We start from the raw sequence: 27125 nt of genomic DNA, 5'->3' as shown, positions 1-27125 counted from the left end.
AGTCAAGTTTGTGGGGCTCCAAAAGGTTGTCTAATCTGTACCCAGAGCCTTCTACCTTTGTAGCCAACCTCTGACTGCACTGTCTACCCCCATCACATCCTGAAATCATTCTCAGGGCCAACTGGCAGACAGTTGGTAGGAGAGAAAAAGGGCAGATCTGGGAATGGGACAGATGTGGGTTATGGTCTCAACTTTGCCACTTATTAGTAGTTGTGTGATCCTGTGCAAGTCACTTCACCTCTCTGGGCTTGTTTCTTCTTAGTAAACTGGAGATCATTAGGGTGCCCAACCCACATAAATCCACGAAAAGCCCTAGGCAAAATAAGACACACTCAGAGAGGTTTTCTGATTGGTTGGGAAGTGGGTCCTGCGTGAGAAGAGACCTGTCTCATTTGGGCTGGGTGCCCTGAGTCAGAGCTTCATATACAAGTAATAGCAGCTACCATGTGTTGGTGCTTCACCTACATGAGCTCACGATTCCTCACAACAACCCTGTAAGCTAGGGACTGTTTATCTCCATTTTCCAGAGGAGAAAAGTGGAGATGCTTATAAATAAAGAGATTTTGCCCTGGGTCACAAAATCAGCAAGTGGTAGAGCCAGGATGGGAACCCAGGAATAAGCAAAGGGAAGAGGAGGTGCCAACAGATAGCTACGAGCCCACAGCACTGTTTTGCTCAGGGCTGGCTGGGCCCCCTACCCAAGGCCTCAGACCCACCAGGCTGCTCAGAGCCCACAGCCTTCCTTTACCCTTAGCTGACTGAGCTCAGCACCCTGCGAATGGCGGCACGGAGCTGACACGGCGGCAGTGGCCTGTGGGAGGCAGCCAAGGCTAGTTCAGCAGAAATGGCAAACCCTTCTGCTTCAGCCCCTCGTGGGAAGCTAAAATTAACAACTTTCCCAACTGCAAACAAATGCAGTTGCTGAACCTGCATTCCCCTCTCCCACTTCTGCTGCCACTGGGCTCCCTGGGCTCCCTTCTCTCTCCCTCGCCAGGCTCGTAGGGCTGCTCCTTGGGGGCCCAGGGCAGAGGAGGCTAACACCTCTGCGCAAATGTGGACCTGCATTAGAGGAGCAGGCCAGGACATTTGGTAACCCCAAATGTGGGTCAAACATCTCCCCGTTACCATCCACCCTACCTCTGGTTCTTCTCTTTGCCCCTTTGGTACCCAATATCTTTGGCTACCACTAAGTGCAGTAACTATTTAGGCTGACCCCCAGTTAGCCAGAGTCTTCCAAGTTTCCACGTCACTAGGGCATTTTTGCCACTACCATCAATCTGTATCCATCTGTGGTAGGCAGCCTCTAAAATGGGCCCAATAATCTCCACCTCCTGATACTCATACCCTTGTGTATCCCCTCCCACTGGCTTGAGCTAGAACCTAATGGCTCATTTCTAATGAACAGAATATGGCAGAAGTGATGGGATATAACTTCTGAGATAAGGTTATAAAGATTACAGCTTCTGCCTTGGGCTGGCCTGCCCTTGGTCACATGCTGTCTCTCTCTCTCTCTGGTCAGCCATACTGGAAGAAGCAAGCTACTGTGTTGTGATAGCCTAGTGGAGAGGTCCACATGGCATGGCAAGGAATGGAAACTCTCAAAGCCTGCCAACAACATGAGTGAGTCTGGGGGCAGATCTGATGGCCCCAGTTGAGTCCTCAGATACTACAGTCCTGACCCACAGCTTGACCACAACCTCTTGAGTGGCCTTGGGTCAGAACCACCCAGCCAGGGTGCACCCAGACTCCTGACCCACAGAAATCAGAAGGTGATAAGTGTTTGTTGTTTAAATTGTCTGTGTTTTGGGATCATTTGTTATACAGCAATAGGTAACTAATATACCATCCTGTGGCCCATTTCCCCAAAGCTCTACTCTATCCCAGGTAATAATGGTGAATGGCCTAATGTTCAAATGTCTTTTAGCAGCCAGATAAGAGGATACCTTAATTCAGTTAGAAATGCTTGAGTCTTTGATTGCCACTAAAGGACAGTAGGGATTTTAGATGCTGGTAGAAAGCTGATAGAAAAGATCATTTAGGCAGAGGGCCCACACTTACTTTGAATACATTGGGCCCTGAGCCCAGGCAATGCTCACAGTTTCTTAGAACCTCCAGCTGATTAAATTGTGACCAAAATAACTCAAGGGTTATGATGGAATCCTGACTATACCCTCTCATACCAGTTTCCTCCTTAGATAATTATAGCTCAAGTTTATTGAGTACTAACTAAATAGAAGACACTATTCTAAGCACTTTACAATGCTTAACTCATTTAATCCTCACCATAACCCCATTCTACAGAGGAGAAAACTGAGACACAGAGGAGTTAAGTAACTTGTCCAAATTCAGAGTCAACAAGTAGCAGAGCTGGATTTGAGCCCATGATCTTAACCATGTTCCTTTACGGGAGCCTACGTGTACTGGGCAGATGGAGGGATTCTGGTTACCAAAAGTTGTCAGGACCTTTCCTTTCTTCTGTCTTCCTTCATTCCTTGCTCAAAAACTGACAGCAGCTTCCCACTGCCTATGGGATCAAGTCCAAAGTCCTTTTCATAAACCTTACCTTAACTTGTTCTTGCCAAAACCCTTAACAAGTCATTCTCTATTCTCCACCAAGTAACTTCTACTTCTAACTACAATAATCCCCTGATTTCACCCACCCATAAACTCTCTTCCTGATTTTGTCCTACCTAAAAAGCCTCAATGCTTCTACTTAGAAAATACTAGGAATGACATAGAAAGGATTTTATAGTGAGGTCATCTGGAGAAATCCTGAAGACCCTTCTGCTTACAGAGGTCATCTTGGACTCCAAGGAGGAGACTATGAATTCTCTAGCCAAGTGGAAGTGCATCTCTCAGTTTTGCAATAGTAAGACCAATGCCACAAAGGCAGCGGTCAAAGCTCTGTGCAGTGCACTTTACCCAGCCAAACCCTATCTCCTACTGAAAGCCTTGCCCGTTTCCTTCTGCCCAGGTGATTTCTCTGTCTGAGGCACACAGGGTAAACTGTCCACAGGCATTCAATTCTCACCTCAGAGTTACCTCTGCAGAGAAGCCTTTCCTGACTGCCCTGGCTGAAGCACTTCCCTATAACCCTCCATCCCAGCCCCTTCTTTCTTTCCTGCTTGGCACTTACCAATATAAGTGGTGATGATATATTTATTTGCTTTTTAAATCTGCGTTCCCATTGAGATGTATGCTCTACAAGGCCTGAGATTTTGTCTGTTTTGTTCACCATTGTGCCCCCAACAGCTATAACGGGGCTGGGCATACAGGAGGTGCTCATTGGATATTTGTTGGCTGAATGGAAAAGATGTTTCACCTGGCAGTTCCTTTGTGTGATTTTTCCCTGGGTAGAGAAAAAGTGTCCTAAGGACAAAGCCTTTGTCATAGTCTGGGCTATGGCATGGGCGTTTTTACTGCATGGTGTTCTAGCCTTGAATGTTCCAAAGGGGTGATCTGGTGGGGGGTGGGAGTCGGGAGTGAGGTGGGAGTAGGGAGTTTGGCAGGTTTTCTGCATGTCTGGGTAGTGGAGGGAGTCATTGCAGGGGAGCAAGTACAATGAAGTCAAAAGGAAAGATGGAAGGGGCTATCCTGACAGGCAAATGCTGAAGCCTACATCTGTCAGGGGAAAGGAAATCTTGGTCCTGGAGCAGGAAGGGGCATTCGGTATCCAAACTGCAGGGTAGTTAGGACATTTTGAGGCTTCAAAGCAAAGTCTAGGGGTCTCTGTGTGAGTAGGAGTGGGGACTATTATTTCAGGCCTCAGCGAGCTGGTGTGGGAGAGGAAAAGGAGAGAGAGAGAGAGAAAGCCTGGGGTCTTCACATCTAAAAATAGAATCGAGTGAGAGGGAAAAAGCCCATTTCCTAACCTTAATGCAGTTAGGCAGTGGAATAAACTGTCTGGCAAGGAGGTTGACTCACAGGCATTAAAGGCACTCAAACTAGGCGAGATCAGATCCTAGTGGGGGGGTTATTGGTACCAGCAAACCCTTCCTGGCTGCAGGCAGTAGGGAAGTGGCAGGAGTGCAATGGATCCACAGAGACCTTTTGCAGGGCCAGTCCTCAGAGGCAACCACACTTCTGTGCCCTCACACATACGTACTCACACTCTTGCACCCTGAATAGATGGAAGTGACCCTGATCCATCTTGTCTGTCTCATTGATGATGAAAGGGCTATTGCACTACAGGATTTTATCCCTCCCTACTGACCAGTCACTTCTATAATCCTTATGTGCCACTGCCAACAAGTGTCTAAATGTTCCAAGCCTCCTGAGTCAGGACAGATTCAACAACCTTGCAAATTTACCTTCACGCACACAGGCATGTGCACGTATACACATGTAGTCTGTGTATTTTCTTTACACACATTTCCTCTCTCCTCTAACCAGAGCCAGTTTCAACAGATAGCAGCTGGACTCCTTCATCCTTATGTCTCTCTGGTTCCCAGAGGGCACCTCTTACCTGTCCGACCCCCCCTCCTCCTAGCTTCTCTTGACGAAAGGTAGGCACTTTCTCTGCTTCCAGAGGTATGTTTAGTACCTCCCCAAGGCCCAGCGATGGCTATAGAAGTGCCCGTTCCTGCCCTGAGAGTGCAAGGAAAATACAGACTTGCCCCAGGTCCTGTAGAAGAGGCCAGTTTTTTCCCTTGCCTTTCCCCCCACCACATTCTCCTGTTCTTCCCTTTGGCAGCAGAAAACTCAAGAGCCTCCTCAGTTCTGCTGAAGGGCAGAGGAAAGAATAAGACCCACATGAAATGGATCAACTAGTAGACTGAGAACTTGAAACTGCGCCAGTGGCCCAGGGAGGAAATGGAGAGCAGCAGGCAGGGAATGAAAGGGGAAGGGCCCCAGCTGAGAAGCCAATGACCACAAATGGCCCTTCAGGGGCCGGCCTGGCCAAAGCTGCCCTGCTCTGCTCACTGTTGGCTCCAAGCCGAGAGCATGGCATCTTTCAGGGCTGGCCAGTGGCAAAACTGTGAGGTGGTGGGAGCTGGTCTCTAGCATCCCCTGACTAGTTTTCCTCCTCATTTTGAGGTCTCCTTTCCCAGACTCACTTGTGCATCCAGGTGAGAAATGGTGGGCCGTGGCCATAAGGCTAAATTCTCCAAAGCTGTGTGTGGCTGTAAATAGATTGTATTCGAGTAGGAAAAGAGAAGGATGGTGATCTGTGATGGAATACATCCTGGAAACTGTACACAATATTAGCAGATTTCTCTCCCGCAGGACTTCTCAGAACCTTTAATATGCTAATGTGCATCGATAAAATCAAAGAGGGGGATATAGCATTTTTCAAACATGTTTGGTCACAGAATCTTTTTCTCTTATTTTTGTAGAGCAGTGTTACAGGACTAGTGTTTCATTTGATGTATTTCCCCTCTCAGATAACTTGTGCATTTTCACAACTGGCTTAACTACCTACACCTAAAATAGCGACTGTGATGGCGAGAACCTAGGTACTCTTATAGTTAGTGGAGGCAGCCATGGTTACACTAGATTGACCACCAGGCTATAAGGGTGATATTTTTGACCAGACGGCCCTGGAGGTAAGGCTGTTGGTCTGCTCTTACCCAGACAGTCCCAAGTACTTTTAATATTTTGCTTTTTTGTGCTGTGTCTGGGTGACTAGTATGGAGGGACATGTCTATTTCTCATGCTGACACACTCATGTTTAAGAGGTGGTCCTTCCTGAAGCATTTGACACTTGTGACCTTGTTCTCCACTGAAACCACCAGTCCCCCAAACTCTATCCTCTGAAGGCCCCTGGACCTGCAGCCTCAAGAAGAGCTTGCTGTGAGCCCCAGTCCTGTCTCTGGGCTTTCTCATATGCGTGGATGAACCAAGCACTTCTTTACAGTGTACAGAACTGTGAAGATGGGGCACTGGGGAGAACTGGAGGGCTGTGCCTTGCCACACTGCTCCTCTGCTAGACCACTAAGTGGCCTGACCAGACAGGCCCCACCAGCGACCTCCACCACCTCATGTCACAAGAACTGGGATTCTCCTTAGTGTAGTGAGGAAGGGTGGGCAGCAAGCTGTTCTTTTGATTTAGGCCTGGTGAGAGCCAGTTTTTTGAGAGTAAGATGTTCTCATTCATTAATCCAAATGCTTCAAAGGTAAGAACTGTGTAATACCAAGCTGTTCATGAAAGTGTAGTGTCCCCTGTACTCTGTGCTGGTTAGAGCACCCCTGTATTCAGTTCTGGACAGGACCCCTAGGAGGCCTTCTCACAAATCAGAGTGTTACCAAAGGAAAGTGACTGAGATGCTGGACAGTCACTAGGCTAAGGCCTTTTCTAGGTCCTGGACCACTGTGAAAACTGTACACCCAGGGGAAAGACATGTAGGTACACTTAACATTTTACATACAATTCCAGGAAGTTCACGGACTGCCCACACACACACCCTAGATTAAGAAGCTCAATTGTGGAATCACACCACAAAAGGAATGTGAGCAAATTGGGTGGATTTAGCCAAAAACGTAAAAGAAAATCAAAGTCAAAGACAGATCACCTTGAAGAAATGTGGTAGCTATTTTCAGATATCTTAAAGTGGTTGCCAAGAGGAAGAGGAAGGAAAAAAGTTACTGAAAGATTGCTTTCGGCTCTGTTTCAGAGAAGTTTCTAATCAGACAATGGCATGGGCTCCCTTAGGAGACAGTGAGAGTTAAAAATTTGAAGGCTGAACCTCACATTTCTTCGCACCCATGTATTTCTGTCTGTCACTAAGATCCTTCCTAGTTTATCTCAGACCAGAGTCACAATCTTGCCAACAAACAACCCCCAAGAGGCCAGAGCAGATGGAGGTGGCCTCAAGCTCCCAACTGCCTGTCCCCTCCCTCTGCCCCGCCCACCTTCATAACTGTATCTTACTAGCCCCCTTACTAGGGCTCTCAGGGTTTGCAGGGCACCAGCTAGTTAATCTGATAACCTCATCTGCACTAATGGGATCATGAATGCTAATGAATTAATGTGTTCCCTTCCCAAGTGACATATTTGCATTTTAACAGAGGTCTTCAGGAGATAATGCCTTAACTCAAAGGAGCGATTAATGTTGAAATTTCGGCTGTTGGGCAGTGTAGTAAAGGAGATATTTTTGGAAAGGGAATCTTTTTCCACCCTTCATATCATACCGTGTGCTAGAAGATGAAAAAACATGTCTCTGCCCTTGAGGAGTTTATATTTTGTAAGGTTGGGGGATTACAATGGCTGACCTTTATTGAGCCCCCACCAAAGTGTGGGGCCCTGTGCTAAGTGCTACAGACATATTACCTTTGAATCCCCACAACCACCAGCTTCTGATGTAATAAGTATTTTGCAGATAAAGGAGCTGGGCCTCAGAGGGGTTAAGTAACTTAGTACCGTATCTCAGTGACTCTAGATGTCAGAGGCAACATTTTCTTGAAAAAGGGGCTGCCAACCGAACTACAGTGCCCCATAGATTGTAAGAAGCATTTCAGTTTCAGAAATATTAAAATTGTATCTTCGGAACCATGAAATACAGGAAGTGGCAAAGCCAGCTCGAGTACACGCTCCGCCTAATGCTGTGCACGGAACCCAGGTGGGAACTGGCTGGGGAATGCTCTCTGATGCGATAATATTAGAGCAAGCACATATTAATATTTTAATACAAAATAATTACACCAGGACTGATAAGGTTGCACAGCAAATGTCAATGGGGTCACGAACCTCAGTGGTGGAGAGAAAACAGGGATAGGATTCCAGGTAGTAGAGGAACTAGGCTGCACAGGGCCTGGGGCTGAGGTGGGGGGGTGGTAGGCACTGTCAGGCACCCTTACAGCAGGGAAGTTAGAGGGTATGGCACACTGGTGGGCTTGGCTCAAGTGAAGGGGTTCACTAGGGAAACATGAGATTGCTTGATGAGATGGGAAAGGGAAGGAAAGTGAACTGGCAGATGGTCTTCAAAGGCCAGGATGAGAGATTTTGATTTGATATGATAGGTAAAGGGGCAATTACTGATTCTCACAAGTTAATGCCAACATATTAGGAGAAGCGCATTCTGGCCACCAGGATGAATGAGAGCTCTCACCTCACAGCTAGAGGTTTCCAGGGAGGCGGGGGTTAAAAACAAGTGCTGCTCAAGAGGGTCATGTCATCAAAGGCAACAGAGTTCCAGGGTATTAAGAACCCTGAACTCTCAGCTCTCCCTTGATATGCAGTCCCCTCTTTCTGGGTGCATTCCCCACCTGGAAGAGAAAGTAGCAGAGTCATGGCCGCTATTCATGCACCCTTCTCCCCTTGGTAACGGCAGAGGGTAGGGATACAGCCTGGATGATGTAATATCTCCCTCCTGTCCACTAACAAGGGTTTGTTGAGTCGCTATGATGTGCTCAAGGTGTTCATCACAGCCCTGCATGCCACATGGATCCAAGAGGCCACTCTCTGAAGAGCTCACTGCCTGAGGAGAAAGGTGAACACACAGGAAGTCAAGGCAATGTGCGATGGTGCTATCGAGTGCTAAATTGTGGTAGGAAAATGATCTGGATTCCAAAACAGAGCAGAAAGAAGTGTGGGTGACTATTTGTTTTTACATTTTTCTGTATTCTCAAAGTTTTCCACTATGTATAGGCATTACCTTCATAATCAGGGAAAATTGAATTTTTAAAAAAGGAGGGCAGCCAATGAAGGTTAGAATGATCAGGAAAAGTTTCACAGCAGAGGCCTGATGAGCTTGTTAGTTAGATAATGCAAAGGGAGGATCTGCAGAAGTGGTGAAAAGGGGCCACCGCAGACTGGGGTAACAGCAGGATGAGCACAGAGAGAGGAATAAGCTCTGAGTGGGGAACAGTGGGGCAGGGAGAATAAGGAGACTGGTGGAGCTTGGGGGTGGGGAAGAATCAGGTCAGAGGGCTGTATATCTGGTGAAGCTCAGCTGCTGGGGACAGCAGGTCTCTGATACCAGGGAGAAGAGTTTCTATTTGATATCGTAAGCAAAAGGGAGCTATTATAGGCTCTTGAGCAGGGAAGTGACATGATGAAAGATGTTTTAAGGAATTCCTTTGGCAGCAGCACTGAAGGATCAGTTGGCGGGGAGGGGGAGGCAGCAGGCAGGAGTACTTCCAGTCAGGAGGCTGCTGCAGTGATCTGGCTGTGAGGTAAGGAGTGCCAGCTATGATGGCAGCAGCGGGAATGGTCAAGAAGGCATGGATTCATCAGGCATTTGTGAGAGATGAACAGCCAAGACACAGTGGTGATTGATGGGAGCGGGGAGGATGTGACTGATTCCAAGGCCCAGCCCCTGGGCTGCTGAGTGATGGTGTCACTCATACAGACAGAGATCCAGGGAAGGGCTCAGGGCTGGGGAGCTGCGTGGAGGGTAAGGTTGCAGGGGAGATCCTGAGTTTGGTTTTAGCTGTGGCGAATTTAAAGTGATGGTAAACTCCAAAGAGAAAATGTCCTTATAGGTAAAAATGAAATGGAACTGGAACTCAGGTTAAAAGCCAGACTTTATCATTTCCAGCAATCACCCAGAATTCCAAAGCAGGACAAGCTGTATTTATACTGAGTGTAGAAACCTCTAGAAAGGGCGGGGGATGGACGGCGATGGTGGTGAGTGAAAAAGCAGACCCAACAGCCAATTCTGATTTGAATTTTGCAGGTGACAGACTCTGTGTTAACAGCAGGCTGATGGGTCTGTTTAAAAATCCCCCTCCTTTTTCTCTGTCAGTGAACGATTTCCCTACATATTAGAAAGATTACAGCTCGACCGTAGGTGACGAGATGAATATGGAACAACACTTGCTTTATTAATCATATCTGCATTCTCTGTGATTTTACTGATGATGGCAACAGAGCCAGTGCGACACACAGCGCCTTCACCAGCCCTATGAGTGGGCTGGTTTTCAGAGTCCCAGCCTACAGACGCAAGATCCAGACTTCCAGCCATCCTGATACAGGATTGGAGACAAGCTCTGTTAAAAATTTATCTGGTATCTCAGTTTCCTCCTGTGTCAACTGGAAAAGCATCTGTAACTGACCTGCCTGGGTCTGGGTTAGAAGTGGGAAGAGAGAGGGAACAGTTACCAAAGGGAAAAACGTAGAGATGAAAGACAAAACTTGGGAGAGAAACAGTGAATGCAGATTGTAGCAGAATTTCCAACCTGAGAGGTCTTGACACTTACCTGGTTGACTCCTAAGCCATTTGTCACCACCATGCCCTCTTCTTTCCATGTGAAAGATCATAAATAGGGCAACTGCCCTACTCATGGACTTGCATTCTCTCTTCTCAATTCCCCACCTCCATAAGCATCTTCCACACAGGACACCTGCCCACATCTCAGCCACCCTCCTTCCAATCATCACGCCACCGCAAACCAGCATCCAGAAGACTGATCAGAAATCACAACAAAAATCTTCAGCAGGGAAATGCTGGAGACCGCGGGTCGACTATGCAGTGTGCGTGTGTGCGCGCGCACATGCACGCTGGTGTGCACGTGTGCGTGCGAGTGTTCATCCACCAGTCTAGCCATCTGTTCCTGTTTTCCCAGTGGGTTTGGATCAGAGCAAAGGAAGGCCTGTTTGGGTGGTCCTGCCCCCAGAACTGAGCTCCCTTGGCAGTTAAGAGCCCAGAGCCTGGGCAGACTTACTCTCCACTCATTCAGCTTTAGGAGGCATCATTCCCTCCCACAAGAACCTAGAAGAAGGAGAGAGCTAACATCTCACAGATATCCTTTCCGCATAGCTGCAGTACTCGATTAGCTTCCAACCCAAGGATGGGGGTCTCATGCCCAACCCCTGCCCAGGGTTGAAATTCAGTGGGCTGGGCAGGGAGGGTAGAGCTGGTAGGGGAAGCAAATGAGCAGGCTGAGGCCTCTGCCATCACCCTCCCATCCATCCACCTGTGGAGTCCTTGCTTATTTCTCTCATACCAGCTGTAACAACAGGGCTCCAGCTGGCACTGAAGTGCTGTGGTAGCTCTCGCAGTGTCCTGGCACAGCTGTGACCTCCACTGGGATGATCCCAAGTGCTGAGAGGTGTTTTCAAACTGATTCTGCCAGAGAACTGGAAAGATTCTCTCCTTGCTCTCGGCAGCTCTCAAGGCTCTTGGGAGCTTGAAGCAGACAGTCCCTACCTCCAGCATTCCTGTTGGGGGTACAGTACTCAGCACCCCAGCTCGGCTGTCATCCCAACCCCATGCTGCAGCTAGATTCCCCATTGCTCCCTCCTTCAGATCTTGGCACAGAAGGTGCAAATCTACTTTACTTGGTATGGTTAACTGATTAACTCATTGTGGTCTTAGCTCCAGTGAAATTCTGCCCCATCAAGGCCCTGCAGGCATGGGGCAAAGAAAGTGTGAGTACTGAGGCTAAGAGCAGGAAATGGCTGAGACAAAAATGAATCCCGAAACTCTATTTTGTGGTTCACCAGCCCCACTGATGCCATAAGTGCCTTTTGGATCTGACCCTCCTCTTTATGCGTGCTGCCACCACCCTTACTTACCTCCCACATGGATTGCTGTAGTATTTTACAAACTGATCTCAATCCCTCCTTATTCCAATCAAGTCAGCTTTCAATCACACAGCTAACCATCCTAACACACTTCATGCTAACTGTCCAACAGCCCTTCAGGCTCTCCTCAAGCCCAAACTCCTCTAGCTGACATCACAGGTCCTCCAAACACAGGTACCCCCATACCTTGCAAGCCATGTCCCCCACAACTGTGCCTCCACACATCCTCTCCTCTCAGTCAGAGGAGACCTCTCAGTCTTCCTTGATCATATCGTGACCATCTCCACCTCTGGCCTTTTCCCTACCTCCGCCTCCCCCTTGGAGGCCTGCTCCATTTCTAGTTAACAATCTCAAGCTCATACATTATTCAAAAACTAACTCACGTTCAACCTCTTCTGGGGAGCCTTCTCCCTCCATTCTAGCCCATGCTGCTTGCTATCTCTGTACCCTGAACCCTTATGGTGCTTACTATTTAGAGCACATAATGTGGTATGTAATTTTTCCCCCAACTTGTATTATTCTTAGTTGTTTCATATGAATAAGCATGATTTTTCTGTTAAATTATGAAATTTCTAAGGATCAGGCCCTTTGCTCTCCCCTTCACACTGTAACATTGGCATTGGGCTAGACCCAGGAGCTCTCAAGACACCTGTTCCCTTGCCTTAACTCCAAAATGAAGAAAGGATGAGATGAATGAAGGCCCTCTGAGGATCTTTGTCTGTTCCCTCCCCTTTCTCAAAAGATGTTCCAGGCATTTGAGGAGCTGAGGCTACCCAGAGAGGCCTAGCCAGCCAATCAGCCGTTGGATATCTAGTTTCAGTGCAGTCCCACCTCCTAAGGCTTTCCTAGTGATCAATAACACTGCTTAAGTGATCAATCTGAGACACAATGGGCTGCAGGGGCCAGCCTTTGATTAACTGGAGAGAATAAATGTATGCTAGAGACAGAGCAGGGAGGGAGGGGCAGAAGAAAAAGCAGGAAGGAAGATGAGCTGCGGCAAGGTAGAGGGAGGTTTTATGAACGAGGATATGATATGGAGCAGGGTAGCTCTTTACTGATCTGATTCAACAACTGAAGTAAGTACTTCCTGAGGCAACTACATAGTCTTTTTCAGAGCCTGGTAAATATCCCAGGGCTGCTGGGCACTCTTTGACCTTGGCAGGATCACTATTGCAATGGTCCACTGAGGACCTAAGGGGCTGCAGGCTCCATATTGGATGAAGAAATGGGTGTGGGATGGAGACTCCAGGGGCCCCTAAGAAAAGGCTTGGGCCTTAAGCTGTGCTCATTGGCTGAATCCATAGAAATCCCAAACTCTGGCATCCCTCAGTTCTCCACCCAAGCCGGTGACTGATATCCGTGATGATATGGGACAGGTAGCCAATCTGCAAGGATGATATCAGCATTACCTTCTCTCTGTCCATTGGTATCCACACTAAACTTCCTTCTGAGGCTCTGGGGCTAAAGATTTAATTATTTGGCATTTAACAACAAATAAGGAGGTCCTTTCTAAACTTTTTCTCATTGGCCCAAATTTCCAGCTATACCACTAATCAAAATTTTTCTGGGAAAGACAATGTTATCTGGAAAAAACAGAGCAGATGGTGTATTATTGTGAGAAAGTTCCTCCGTTAATCTATTGATTCCTGTTTTTCTCACTGAAAACCCATCCTTCACATATATTATTACTCTCCCTATTATTAGGCTCAAAGCCGTACAATCATCTTTGACTCTTTTCCTTCCTCATCCAACTCATCAAATTGGTAGGTAAATCAGGTTTCTTCTACTTCCAATATCTGTCCATCCATCTATCTCCTTTCTATTCCCATCCAGCTATTCTATATTCTAACAGCCTCCTAACTGGTCTTCATACCTCCAGGATGGCTCCCTTTTAATCAATCTGCCAAAGAGGAAAAAAAGAAAAGAAAAAAGAAAAATGAGTTTGAATCTAATCAAGGCTAGAGTTACCATCTGCTTATGAGAGATACTGGGGATAGTAGAACAAGGTAAATGACAACAAGAGGAAGCAAGACAGACCCTAATGTGGGACAGTGTACAGAACAACTAACCTGACTTCTCTAACAAGTCAAACAGAGAGGACTATTGAAAGGACTTAAGAGAAATAATGACCAAATGTCATGTGTGGAGCTTTTTAGGATCTTGAGTCCAACAAGTCAACTGTAAAAAGTGTTTTGAGATGACTGAAGACACGAGATTATGGACTGGGTAATGGATAATACAAAAGTATTAATGTTACTTTTGTTAGATGTGTTAATGGTACTGTGGTTATATGAGGAAATGTCCATTTTTTTAGAGACATATAAGAAGTATTAGGGGGTGAAATGACATGATCAATGTTTAAAATTTATTTTAAAATATTTTAGCAAAGAAAAAAAGATAAATTAAGCAAATATAGCAAAGTCCTGATAATTACTTAATGTGGATAATGGGTATATAGGGTTATTGTACTATTTTCTCTCTTTTTTTTTTAGAAAAGTTCATAATAAAGAACAAAAACAATAGTCACCCACTATGCCCCAGTCTACCTTCCTAGCTTTATCTTCCACTCCTTCCACAACTCTCTATGGCACAGCTGCCCCATGTCCTTGCTCAAGTGATTCTTGTCTGAACTTCATTCCTTCATTCACTCATTAATTCAGTTGTTTATTCAACAAGTATCTCTTAAGGACCTCTTATATGCACCAGATGCTGCAAATGCAAAGAGGACTGAGAGAGAGGAAGACAAGGGGCCTCCTTCATCTCAATTCCATTCCCAGCAACTAGCATGGCACCCTGCACATAGTAAGTGCTCAATAAAAGTTTATCGACTGCTATGCAGGGGGTGGTGTGGTAAAATCCCTGTCTAATATGAACCAACAAGGATTCGATCCAACGCAACAAATGCTTATTGAACACCTACCATGCGTAAGGCATTGTGTGCTATGGGGATAAAAAAAAAAGAGATGAAAAGCACCAGACTCTTCATTGAACTTATAATGTAGCTAAGACATACACATATGAGAAGTTCTATCTGTATGGGAAGAATATATGAATTCATGATTCCAGTGATGATAATGGGGTGTATCAGTGATGTAATTGCCAAATGTATTTTAGAGACAGTAAATGCAGGAGAAATTTGGAGGAGGGAGAGAGTTCACTTCAGTCTAGAATGATCAGAGAAGACTTCACAGAGGAGTTGAATTTGAATGCATAGTTGAAGGACAGGTATAGTGGTACTGGACAGGTCAGGAGTACAAGCAGAGAGGAGAGGGCATTCCTGGTGAGATACAAAAAATGTACAAAATGTACGAGAGACATGTTTAGGAAACCCTGTGAAAAGAAATGTGGCTGGGATATAGGGTCCACATAGGCTGTGTTTCTCAAGTAGACCAAGTATATCAGTGTCACTTGAGGGAGCTAGTTAAAATGCATATTCCTAGACTCCAGCTCCCAGAAGCAGAAGCTAAGGTGGTGGTACCCAGGAATCTACATTTTCACAAGTTCCCTGAAGTGATTTTGAGATACACTAAAATTTGCAAATCCGTGATGTGAGCAGAGTGGGAAATTAAGTTGGAAGAATACACGGCATAATGTTAGGCCCACTCAAAGACAGCCATGAATTCCAAACTAAGGAAGCTGAAACTTATAGGCCATCAGGTGTCACCCCTCAAAGATGTTGATCAGAAATGTCATGAATAAAGGATATTTAGGAATATTAATCTGGCAGGTGTATGTATTATGAACTGGAAAGGAAAGAGACTAGTGCAGTGTAGACATGAGTTGGTGGCAGGGGGTGCGGTGGACCAGGGTAGAGTCAGAGATGGTTCTGAGGTTTCTCGTCTGGGAGACTAGAAAGCCTGTGTAACACAAGCCATCTTTGAGAGATAATGAGATGAGTCTGCGAATGTTGAGTCTGATGTGATGGCCGACCATCCAAGGGGAAATGTTCAGCAAGTAGCTGGAATTACAGGACTGAAATATTAGAAAGGGGTTAAGTTTGGGCTGGAGAAGTGGCAATAGCCAGGAGAGGGGTGAGAGGGGAAGCCCTGACATGGCCACATGTTCTTGCCTACAGAGGAAGTGAAAGGCAAGAGGAGCCAGAGAACACTCAGATTTGAGGGGTAGGAGGAGAAGCTAGCAAAACAGAAATAAGGAAGAGTCACTGGGGTGGAAGTAGACCCAGACAGTACAACCAGGCAGAGAGCTCTTCAAAAAGATAGGAATGGCTCGCAGCGTGGCTAATGCCAAAGTGAAGCTGAGGCTCAGAAAAGGTCACTAGCTATCATGCATACAGAGAAACCTGCTCATCTCATGTTCATCACACTTCCGAGCAGGCACACTGGCTCCTACATATAACAGGCAGACCCCCCTTCAACTCTCTCTCTTTCTCTCACTCTCTTTCCCCTGCTGCCATCACACACACACACACACACACACACACACACGCACACACACACACGCACGCACGCACACACACACACGCACGCACACACGCACACACACGCACACACACACACTCTGATTTCTAAGCTCACTTTCTGATTGCTCAGGGGAGTAGGTGCTAGCATGCCCCTGGGCCTCTAATATTCCACTGTAAGGATGGTGCCTGTAAGGATGGTGCCCTCAGAAAAGGAGATGCTGCCTATCGTGGGTGGGAAAGAGTACAGTACCCCAAGTCCCTGCCCTCTCCTTACTCTCCTAGCTCAGCTGGAAAGGATGGAAGATAGCAGGCCCCTCCCCTTGTTCCCTCCCCTCCCCCTCTGCCTCTAGCCCTCAGATTTCTCAACAAAGATGTAAGGTCCAGCCCATTTTGACAATCTTTCATTTTGGCTGCTGATAACACAAGAGAATGTTTTTCTTTTTGAATTTATGGTAAGAAGAAAAACAAGTCCTTGAGAGAAGAGCCAGAACAGAATTTTCTGCTGCGAATGCTAATAGCCTGAAGGCTGGCCCGAAGCTGAAGCTAATGGGTGTGGCTTCCTCCCAGGGGCCCAACCAAGCACAGGGTCTTCATCCAGAATCAATGGGGATGGTCCCAGTCCCCTAGAAGCATTGCTAGGGCCTCTGTGAAGGCATGAACCCCCAGAAGCCAAGCTTACCTGCAAGAGTCTTAACTTCCCACATTGGCTCTAGGTGTGTGTGAATAAGCATATATAGGTGTATGTGTGTGTGATTAGCATGTGTCTTTTATGGCTGCAGCTAGGCTAGAGGCTCCAAAAGAACTGGGATCCTTCTTTTATTGCTTTGGTGCCACCTTGTCAGGGTGGCTTGTCTGGTGCTGGCCCTGGAGCCCAGTCATTTCTGCAGAGTGGGGGTGGGTGGGTGTCAGGGGACTTCCGTCCTGCATCTACCTGTGCTCCCTCAAAGGGCTGACAGGGGCACTACTGCAGTGGGGCAGTGCCAGACCAATGCCTCTCTTCCATCCATGCCCCCCTGAACTTACCCCCACACCCCAGGACTGCAGCTGCCTCACTCCGCCTCCCAACCCCCATGCCTAGCCCTGCAGGTTGCTCTTGCCAGCAATCCCGGGGCTTTCCTGTTGCACTTTTTCAACCTACTATTGCTCCCAAAGGATCTTGTTGGTGGCAAAATCTGCCAATGGAGCCATGAGTCACTTCCCAAGACCCTGGGACTACAGCACTCCCCAGAGGGAGAGGTTGGCTGACTCCCCCGCAGCCTCCAGGAGTCCACAGACACCTTACCCAGGGAGGCAGAGGCTCCATGGCCCTGTCTGAAGCCACACAACCAAGAGCATCACCAGCCTGTGTTTCCGGAGATATTTGCTGGTGGGGGCAGCTAGCCCCACCCTTCTGCAGGACGCCTCAGGTCTCGAAGATGCTCAGAGCCAGCAGCCTAGGGCTCCTACCACCCAACCGTACCCAGATAGAAATTTTAACTGGCACTATAGAAAAAGTACCCTAAGGGAATAATAAAACAAAAATTCGAAAGTACTAAACTGGCCTCCTCCCTGATGGCTATCAGCCCTTCCCTGATGGCTATCAGCCCACATTTGCAAGACAGTTGTGGTAGTGGGCGTTGGTGGGGCAGAGGGGAAGATCTCTCCACACACAGCAGGAACGACTGTTTCTCTCCTGCTTGGAGCATCTCTCTTGCCTTCTCAGAAACCTGCAGTGGCTCCCAATTGCCTCTCATGTCAATTTAAACCTTCTGCCTGTGAGCCTCAAAGCCCTCCATAATTACGTCCCACCTTCCCACAACCCCACTCCCACACACGCATAATGCACAACTCCAGGCCAGGCACAGACAGGAGCCGTCACCGTCCACAAATGCTCCAGCCCGGTCCTGCCACAGGTGACTGAGCAAGGGAGCCCTCCTCTGCCTCCTGTCAAAATGCAAATGTTACCTGAGACCTGAAGGCAGTAAACCACAATCAGCTCCTAACACCCTGGCCAGGCAGGGAGTCTGTCATCAGATTTGCCTCAAGGGTTTAAGGGGTGGGGGAGGGGACACAGAGGAACCAGGAGCAGCCACTGCGAGGGGTGCTCTGATGTTGAAGCCATCTCTGTCACAACTTTACCTAGGGCTCCAGTCTGACTCGGTGTCTCTACTTAAACCCGTCAAACCCACTAATCCTCCTTGCACCCAGTCTTGCCTTTCCTACACACACACACACACACACACACACACACACACACACACACACACACACACACACACACACACACACAGTCTTATTTCACTTCAGGGGTACCCTCATGCCAAGTTGCTGAGGCTGAATTGCTTTTCTCACATGAGAAAAAGAAGCCACGAAATTGGGTAGAAGCTGGCATGTCTGCCTGGACATGGCAAGTCTTGTTGAGGTCTCCCTCGGGAGAGCTGAGAGCTTTTGCACAGTGACAACAGCAAAGGCTTCCTGGGAAGTTGGAAACTGGGTTCCCCTGATTCTCCTGCAGTGAGTTTGACAGGCAGGGAAGGGTACAGAGAGGCAAGGGTCCCCCAGCTGAGAGCCCTGGTGGCTGAAATACCACACTCTCGGGCCTTTCAGGTCAATGTGTGCATCCTTTACCCCAGCCTTCACTCCAGTGGGGAAAACTCACTTGGGGCTTCTCTCTGAGTCAGCATAGATCCGCCACCCTCCACCTGAGAAGGGTGCCCCCAAGGGAGTCTTGGTCTCATAGCAATTTCTCCAATGGACAGGAGTCCAGAGACTGCCTCGCCCTCTGCAAGAGCTGCAGGATGCTGAGACCACCAGGTGGACTCCAGGGTTCTGCAGCTGGACTAAGATGCCAAGAGGAGGGGGCAATTCTGGCAGAATTCAGAGTACACTGTGATTTCAAGAGATTTTGGTGGCAGCTACATGGGTGCCACCTGTTTCTGGGGAAAGGTGTCAAGCATTTGCCCCTGCACTGGTTTGAGTGTGTGTGCGCTGGAGGCCCAGGAACTCAGGTGTGGATGGGCACGACTACCACAGTTGGGAACGTTTTTTTCCAGAATGGAGTTCTTAAGGGCCCTGGTGGAGGTGTCTACAGTAGCTTGGCCTGGGGGTTGGCTGTGTGTTTAGCACTGGGGGGCAGCAGGTACTGGATCTGCGGTAGTTTCTCAGGGACACTGAGACAACACACACACACTCACATACACACTCTCCAAGAAGTAGAAACAGTGTGAATGTGAGTGTGTGTGTGTGTGTGCGCGCGCGCGCGCGCGCGCGCGTGCGCCCACACGTTTTAGCGGTGCCGGGGAGCGGGTGCTTGTAAGTATGTGTTTGGGTGAGTGCCTGATTAGCAACCTGGTGGCAGGGGGCAAATGTAGCTCTGTGTGTGTGTGTGTGTATGTGTGTGTGCGCGCGCGCGTGCGTGTGTGTGTGTGTGTGTCCTCTTTGGATGGCGGTGACTGTGTAGCTGAGTGCTGGGTTTATGGTGCGGCTGTGTGTGCGCGTCCGTGTCCGCGTGTGAACATGGCCCCGGGAACCACGCACATGCTTCAAACAGCTGTTTTTGGCAGCCCTGGGTCTCGGGCTTCTCTGGGCACCCCGGCTAAGGGGCCACCTCCCAGCAGCCGGGCCCCTTGTCTCCCCAGGTCTCCCAACTGTGCCCACGGCCCCGGCGCACACACAAAGCCTCCATAATGAACGCGCGCTCTCCCCTGCGCTCGGCTTCTCACCCTGCACCCCGGCGGCTACGCAAGCCCGCCAAGCCGGCGACTCACCGGGGCAGTAGGCACGCAACCGGCCGTTCCCCCCGCCCGCCCAAACTCCTGCCGACCCGACGCTCGGCACCCCGCCCTGGCCGCGGCTCCTGGAGGGTGCCCAAGCGCCCGTCGCCTCCGAGCCGGCCCGGGGCGGCACGCTCCCGCCGCGACCCACCCCGGGCCGGGCTGAAGACTGCGGGCGCGCCCCCCCCGAAGGCAGCGCGACTCTTACCTTCCTCCTCCGCCTTCTCTTCCCCCTCTTCGGCGGCGCGGCAGCTCCGGTGGAGGAGCAGCAGCGGCGGCGACGGCGGCGGGACTAGGGCGCCCGCGTCCCCGAGCCCGGCACGGGCGTGGGGCTCAGTGGCGCCGAGCGGCGGGGCGGACAGAGGCTGGCGGGGCGGCAGCAGCCGGCCCGGGTCGCGGGGAGCTGGCGCGCAGGCGGCGGGCTGCGGGCAGGCTGGCAGCGGCGCGCGCGGGCTCCTCGGGCGGGCTCCATGGCTGCGCCGCGGGCGGCACCATCGCCCTGGCTCGCTCGCCGCTCTCTCGCTCCAGGAGTGCGGCAGGCGGCGAGGTGACGGATGGCGGCGAGGCGGCCGGACAGCCGAGGAGGGGAGGGGAGAAGGGGCGGGGGGAAGGGGAGGAGTGGGGGAGGGGAGGGGAAGGAAAGAGGGGAGTGCAGAATGAGGGGCCTCTCCGGCGCCTCGCGACCCTCGAGTGCTGGCGTCAGTTTCCCCGAATCGGAACGCGGCTTAAAGGCACAGCTCCCGACTCGGGTCGCAACTAAAAATAAACACAAAATTGGCAATTGGGGAGACTCTCCCAAGATACAACCCAGAAACCCAGCCACCCAGCCCCGCGTTGCCTCACTACGTGAACCTGAAGGTTCGGCTGGGCTCTGCCGGGAACTGCCGGCAGCTAAGAGGGCAAGCCGATTTCCAAAGTGAACCCGGGAAAGTGGGGTGGGGGTGCGGGGTGGGGGAGTAATTGAGGAGAAAGGGCAGCTGGAACACTCGCTTCGGGACTCCAGTCGCTGGCCGCTGACCTTGTTTCCCCGAGCTCCCCCTCGCCCCCTGTTTGCTTGCCTTCAGCTGGGGTCGCCCTCCCTGCAGCTCCCCTCTTGGTCGCCACAACCAACATCCATAAGCACCTTGAGTTTCGGCTCCGGCTCCTGCTCGCAGCGCCTCTCCCCAGCACTGGAGTGCTAGCTGTTCTGAGTCCAGGCCCAGCCCGGGAGCCCACCTCAGGAAGGGAGCGATCTGCCAGCTGGCAGAGGTCCGCTTAGAGCATGCGGTAGGCTTGATGAGAAGGGAAGGAGGTTAAGGTGTGTGTGCGATTGTGTTAACCAGCAGGGAGTGGGAGGGTCCTGCCCGCGCACCCCCCTCCTCAAAGGAGAGTAGCACACAGCACAGTGCCTGATGAATGATCTCAGGACATTTTTGAGAGACACGCTGTGAATACTAAGCAAGTAGCAGGCGAGATTCAAGAAAGGCTCTTGGTCTCCTAGCTGGCTGTGGAACCATTTAGAGGAGTTTTGAGGACCAAGAAGAAAGGCCACTCTCCGTCTTCCCCAAAGGGCAGCCTCACTGGGTACTCAGAGGGACTGGGAAGCTAGACAGGGTGACAGAGGGGTGAAATTGAGGCTAGGGAGGAGAAAAGCAGAAGGAAGTGATTGAGTTGAAGAGCCTCTGGTGATGCCAAATCACGGTGAATTTCCAAGTGTCAGAGGCTCCTCGGAGAGACAGCTAACACTGGCACATGTGGGCCTCAGCAGTTCTGAGGTGAACAGTGAGCTCTCCTCAATCTCTCTTGTGTGCTTGGACTTTGGAAGGGAGCCTTTTGGTAAAGAAGGACCCAGTCCAGCTGGACTCCCTACCTCACCTCCAGTTCTATTTAAACATCTCGGTAGAACCTCAGAAGAGACTGGAGGGCTACTGAGGGGCAATCATGGGCAAGGGGATGGTCTTGTAAGCTGTGTGGCATTTCCATGATACGGAGAAGAGCTCTGGGTGTGGGGCTTCCTGGGTCCCTGTAGCTAGGATCAGCAGTGGTGTAGCTGACTAGCAGATTTGGTCATTCGTCCACTGAACACACTTTTTGCTTCCTTCCTGGCACTTCCTCCCTTGAAAAAAAAGGATGGAAATTCCCTGCATCTGGATGGGGGTAGTAGCCTAGGCTGGGAAAACAAGTTGATGGAATTATTAAAAACGAATGGTGAGTGAAAGTAAAGACACACAGGGAAAAAACATGCAACATTCCTGATAAACGCGCAAGCAGACCCACACAGAAGAAGCTGCTCTGAGGAACACAACACACACACAGGGACACACATGCAGTTACACATGGGAACACAGACATACTGAGCTAGTCCAAAAAAAAAGAAAAAGTCTAGCCAGAGAAGTGACTCAGACTTGATTTCTAATCCTTCTGGAAGAGAGAGGTGAAGACAAGCAGGGAAGAGTTGGCCTCCGGTCTCCAGGGATTGGAGGGAGCCGGGAACCAGCTGTCCAGTATGAATAATGCTATTTGCATCCAGACAGTCCCTGGCTGGTTTCCTTGGGGTGGTGTCTGGGGGTGAGGTGGGGGGAGAAGAATCCCCTCCGGAGTCCCCTGATCCTTACCCAGTTTGTTCCTTATTAACATTTATATTAGTAACACAGATACCAACAAGTTGGTCTGTATCAGTTCTTACAATAAAACTCAATGGGTTAATAAGGAAAACAAGTGCATTTTACAATTCTGATTAGCCGTCTTCTGCTGCTCACTGGGCTCACTGGAAGCATATGCTTGGGCTCCAGTCAATCTGCTGAGCTGTAAACAATCTGTTGTGCGGTGACAGAGGAGAGAGTATTGGGAAGGACTGTGTCACTGGACAAATGTGAAAGTGAGGGCTCCTGGGTGACCAGTGGGGTACTGTCCGGTTTGGAATAGTAATTATATGCACAGTTTTTGGAGTCTGCTTCTTATTAGAGGTGTGACCTTTGGTAGGTCACTTACCCTCTCTGAGCCTTACCTGTGCAATGGAGATGATGACAGAACTTACCTCAAAGAGTTTCTGGGAGTAGTAAATGAAATAATGGATGTGAAAGATCTCAGCAAATGGTCTCTTGTCAGTCTTTCTCAAGACCAATCTGCCTCCTAGTCATCTACTAAAACGCTCCCTATTTTGTTCTTATTCACCTAACTTCTGTCTGAAGTGATGTGGCATTTGCATTGTTTCTTGCTCTTGGTCAAAGTGAGTTCTCAAGCTTGTGTACACTTTGGTTGATTTCACTTCCAAAGGGAGAACGCCCCCAGCCCCCTTTCCCTGCCCCTGCTCCTGCCCCTCAGAGAATCATATAGGTCGGATTTTTTTGTTTTTTTGTTTCTGTTGTTTGACCACTGTGTGTACTGTACTCCCTCTGCGCAACAGACATGAGGGAGGAGGGAAGGCAGGAAGCAAGGTACAGAGAGGGCTCTTCATCATTCTTAACCCCATGCCAAAAATGCAGCAAAATGAAAGCTTGAGTGTAAAACCAGGCCCCTTGATCCAGTTTCATTGAAAGTTGGTGAGGTGGATCCCCTCGGGATAAGAGCTCAGTCTCTTCAAATCTTGTAACAATTGGATGATGAATGATCTTCCAGCCAGAAGCCCATTTCCTATCGAAATCAATACATTGAGATGAAGCTAATAAGTGACACTATTTTTCTCCCCTGTACACCAAGAGTAGATGAAGGCAGCTCAGCCTCATTGGCACCTTGGGCTGTAATCAGCAATTAACAACCAAGCACCCAACTCACCATTAACTGAGAATCCAGGGATAAGTGGACAGAGACTCTCTTGGCCTCCTGTAGTAATAGTAATACTGATTACCATTTATCGACCCATCGCTCACTGCAAGCTGGGCACTCAGCTAATGATCCTAGGAAAAGGAGGTTAGTTTTTCATCCCAAGGGATACAATTAGTTCTACTCCCTTGGTAGGACCTCTAGCCAGCCCTGAGAGCTTTACATGCATTAACTCATTTCATGATCACCATAACCTTACTTAGGGCACATCATTGTCTTTATTTTAGAGAGGAGGAAGCCAAGATTCATGTAGCAGTAAGTAACAGAACCTGGATTTCTAACTATGTAATGATAATGAATAGTAATAATAATTATGATTGCTAATGTTTATTGAGCACTTATTTTGGGCCAGACACTGTGCTAGCATTTTGTATGCCCTGTCACATTTAATCTTCACAATAAATGGGAGAGGGTAAGTACTGTGATCATGACGATTTTAAAGGAAAACAAAGGCTCTGAAAAGTTAAGTAATCTCCACAAGGTCACATAGCTAGGGGGCCTGATCCAGAATTTGAACCCATGCCAATTTGATTGCAATAGTTTGAGTGTCTCCAAAAAAGACTGTGACTGCAGGCCTACAACTGGGGTTACACAGCTGAGACAGGTTGCTAGCCTTTTCCAGAGACATTCTAAACTGCCTGCCTCTGTTGCGGCAACCCAGCCATCTACTAGCACCCAGGAAAAGATGAATAAGCAAAGAACAGGGCATCACTGATGAAGTGCAGCTGCCTAAGGCAGCAAGAGGAATCCCTGGGTGGCAAGGCAGACTCCGGGATGGTAGAAGGAGGGATGGCATGATCAGAAAGTGCAAGGAGGAAAGCCACTTTACAAATTTCAATCTCCAGCCCTTTATTCTCCATCTTGCCTTTCAGCAAGACACCCATGCATCCTAAAGCATCTGGGGCCAACCAGGGCTCTGGTTTGGGACAGGGTGGGTACAAAAAGGAGAAGAAACTCTGGACCTCCTGAGTTACTGGAGAAACTTAGAGCTAGCAGGGAAGCTGGGTAACAGAGAGAGCACAAGAGAAAGATGGAGAAGGAAAGGGCCATCTGAAGGATTTGTCACTAGGAGGAGGGAGGACAAAAGGCTGGGCCATTATGCTATGAGGTTTTTTCAGTGGCCCTTTGTGTGGTAGCTGAGCTTGCCCACCCAGTGTGGGCTGGGAGACCTGAAGTGAACAACTGCAGGCCCATGAGCTACAAACTGCCCGCCAGCCAGCCTTTTCCCCAGCCTTGGCTGGCTGGTGCCTTCTCCCCTCAAACATAGATGCTGAGGAAGGCCCCCTGCCTGCTAGTTCCTTGGGTCCCACCGGGCTCCCAGCTTCCCTGTGTATATTCATGCCCCTCCCCTACAGAACTCGCTGGGAGACATGCCCAGTCATGGCAGGGGGATCCCCGGGTCAGAACAGGGGTTCATTCTACAGTGGTGTCCTGTGACTGGAATGGGGTCACTCAGTTCTTGCCTCTTCTCTGAGGCTTGGGGTCAGAGGCATGCTCTTTGCATCAATATAGCCCAGGCCTCTGGTGTGGCTGGTTCCTTAGCCTTCCCTCCTGCTCACCTCACATACCTTACAATTATTGGCTTAATAAGATTTCCTTTCAGTATCCAACCTGTCCGTACCTCCCCTCTCTTCCTAGGTCCTCTATGAGTGCCCTCCACCAGACAGTTGCTCAGGCTCTGGGTGTTTCCTGAATGCAATTTCTGACCCCCATCAAAATGTATCCATTCCTTGTCCTAGTCCTAGGTTATCCAATAAACTCCTCTGTACTTAGGTAAACACAGATCTTAACTGGCACTGCTTCTCAAAGCACCCACACACAGAATCCCTAACCATAGAATAAAGGGAGACTGTGGAGGAGAAGGCCAAAGTGGCCCGAAGTGTCAAATGTCTTCAAAGTTTTACGCTTTATTTCAAAAATGTGAATTTTTACATGTACTCCATGGTATACTGGTGTTTGATTTACCACGGAAATATCACATAGCTCTAAAGCCCTCGCACAAACCGAAGCTCCAAAAAGACACACTTTGTTCATCTTGTGCCTCTGTGGACACTGTGGGAAGAATAGAGACCCCCCACTCAGGAAGCGCTGAATGGACACATTATTCCACCCCAAACCCGCTTGCTTTTGATGCACTATCCCTATTGAAGATGGTGGTGAGCAGAAAGGGTAACTGGAACAGTCTGGAGTGTAGTGGTACAGCGGTGTACAGGGGGAGCCTGTTTTTGTGTAAAGCTGAGTTTCCCCCACAGGACCTGCGGCAGAACCAGCCACACCCTTAGGTCCCAGAGGGTGCTGCTGGCAGCCTCCTACTTGGTGTGATGCAAGTCTTCCCCTTACTCCAATTCACCGGCCCCCAAGCTGCAAGTGCCGGAAATTCTCCTTTGGGTTAAGGCCCAGTCTCCAGAAGGTCCCAGTAAATTGCACATGTTATCTGGAATGGACAGCACATTAAGTCATTAGCGTCCATTAATGCAGTTGCCTGAATAAATCTATCAGATTGCCTGTCACCTCTCAGAGGGCAGAGCTGTGAAGGGATGAGACAGTGACCAGGAAACTTTCTGTGGGGTGGGGGAGCTCTAGCACATCTGACCCTGTTGTCTCAGAATCATGCAGGTAGCCCCACCTGGACCCCTATTTAACAAGTGCCCTGGGTCAAGCCTGTAAGCCAAGCACAGCCAAAGCAGGCCCTGGGAAAGGACTTCTGCTTGTGAGGGGGTTGGAGGTTGGGGGGCCAAGGCCAGAGGAGCAGCATGGTAGGCCAGGGCTGAAAAGACCTCCTCACCAGCTTTGCATTTCCCTGGCCCTCCTCTGTAGCTTCCTTTTTTCATTCTTCCCTCTCTTGCTTTTTTTGTCTGTCTCTAGAGAGAGAGCTTCTGCTTTGCTGCCTCCTCCTTGCTCACCTCCCTCATGCAGAGGATCCCTACAGGGAGAGGGCCAGTGGCTCTGGAAGGCCTAGGAGTGGGAGCTGAATTGACAAACCCTGGGGAACCGCCCATGCTCCTTGTGTTGCCTTCTTTCTCTCCCCCCTGCTGGCGTCTTAGGCATGTTTGCTTTCCTGGAGTTAGGAAGCAAAACACCAATTTAAATTGATGCTGACGGAGCCTGTCAGATGCCAAGTGCTGCCGCTGTTGCCACCAGTACAGCTATTCCCCATGAGGCAGACCAGACATGTGCTTGGGACACTGCTCCCAGGAGCTAGCAGACCTTCCCCCTACTTCCCTCTTTCTGGATGGGGGTGTGGTGGGATGAAATTTGGAAAGCAGAAACTGGATGGGCAACAGAAAATGTCTCTAGGCTGGTGAGCAGACTATGGGGTGCCTCAGATAGGCTCTCTATCCTGGTTAGGCCGCTGTGTGGTCATGGATACTTTATTTAACCTCTCTGTGCCTAATGTCCCCCTGGAAAAAAAACCCCAAAGGAGAATCCAACACCTGCCCGATGCTTTTCACAGGGTGCAGATTTATGAAGGAATCACCTGGAGCTTTTTAGAAGGAAAACACCACACAAAGACAAATATTGCTTGAATGACTCTAGGGAAGAAAAGGTGTTTAAATCCACTCCACCCCAAGGCTTTGGGGGGCAACTGCTAATCCGATAAATGAATTCTTGCTAATGTGCGAGGGAGTGCCAGTGGGCCCATGAGTTCCCCTCCCAACAGTGTGCATTTTGACCAGACATAAAC

General features: G+C 49.3%; 1 protein-coding gene across 4 annotated transcripts in view; it reads right to left on the bottom strand.

Annotated features, from left to right (window-relative positions):
* The window catches only part of FRMPD3 (FERM and PDZ domain containing 3), a 124399-nt gene extending 103336 nt beyond the window's left edge, over positions 1 to 21063 (bottom strand). Inside the window, exons 1-2 of one of the 4 annotated variants that reach the window (XM_036924969.2) lie at positions 20763 to 21063; positions 19848 to 20395 (exon numbers count right to left, since the gene is read on the bottom strand). The gene's annotated coding sequence lies outside the window, so the exon portion shown is untranslated. The remainder of the gene's footprint in view (positions 1 to 19847; positions 20396 to 20762) is intronic. The other 3 variants (XM_057495322.1, XM_036924974.2, XM_057495324.1) reach the window with 3 other exon arrangements.
* Between the last annotated feature and the right edge of the window lie 6062 nt (positions 21064 to 27125).

Source organism: Manis pentadactyla, chromosome X (assembly GCF_030020395.1).
Source record: "Manis pentadactyla isolate mManPen7 chromosome X, mManPen7.hap1, whole genome shotgun sequence".
Taxonomy (NCBI): domain Eukaryota; kingdom Metazoa; phylum Chordata; class Mammalia; order Pholidota; family Manidae; genus Manis; species Manis pentadactyla.
Note: the sequence above shows the minus strand (reverse complement) of the source record. Positions and strands in the feature narration are given on the sequence as shown.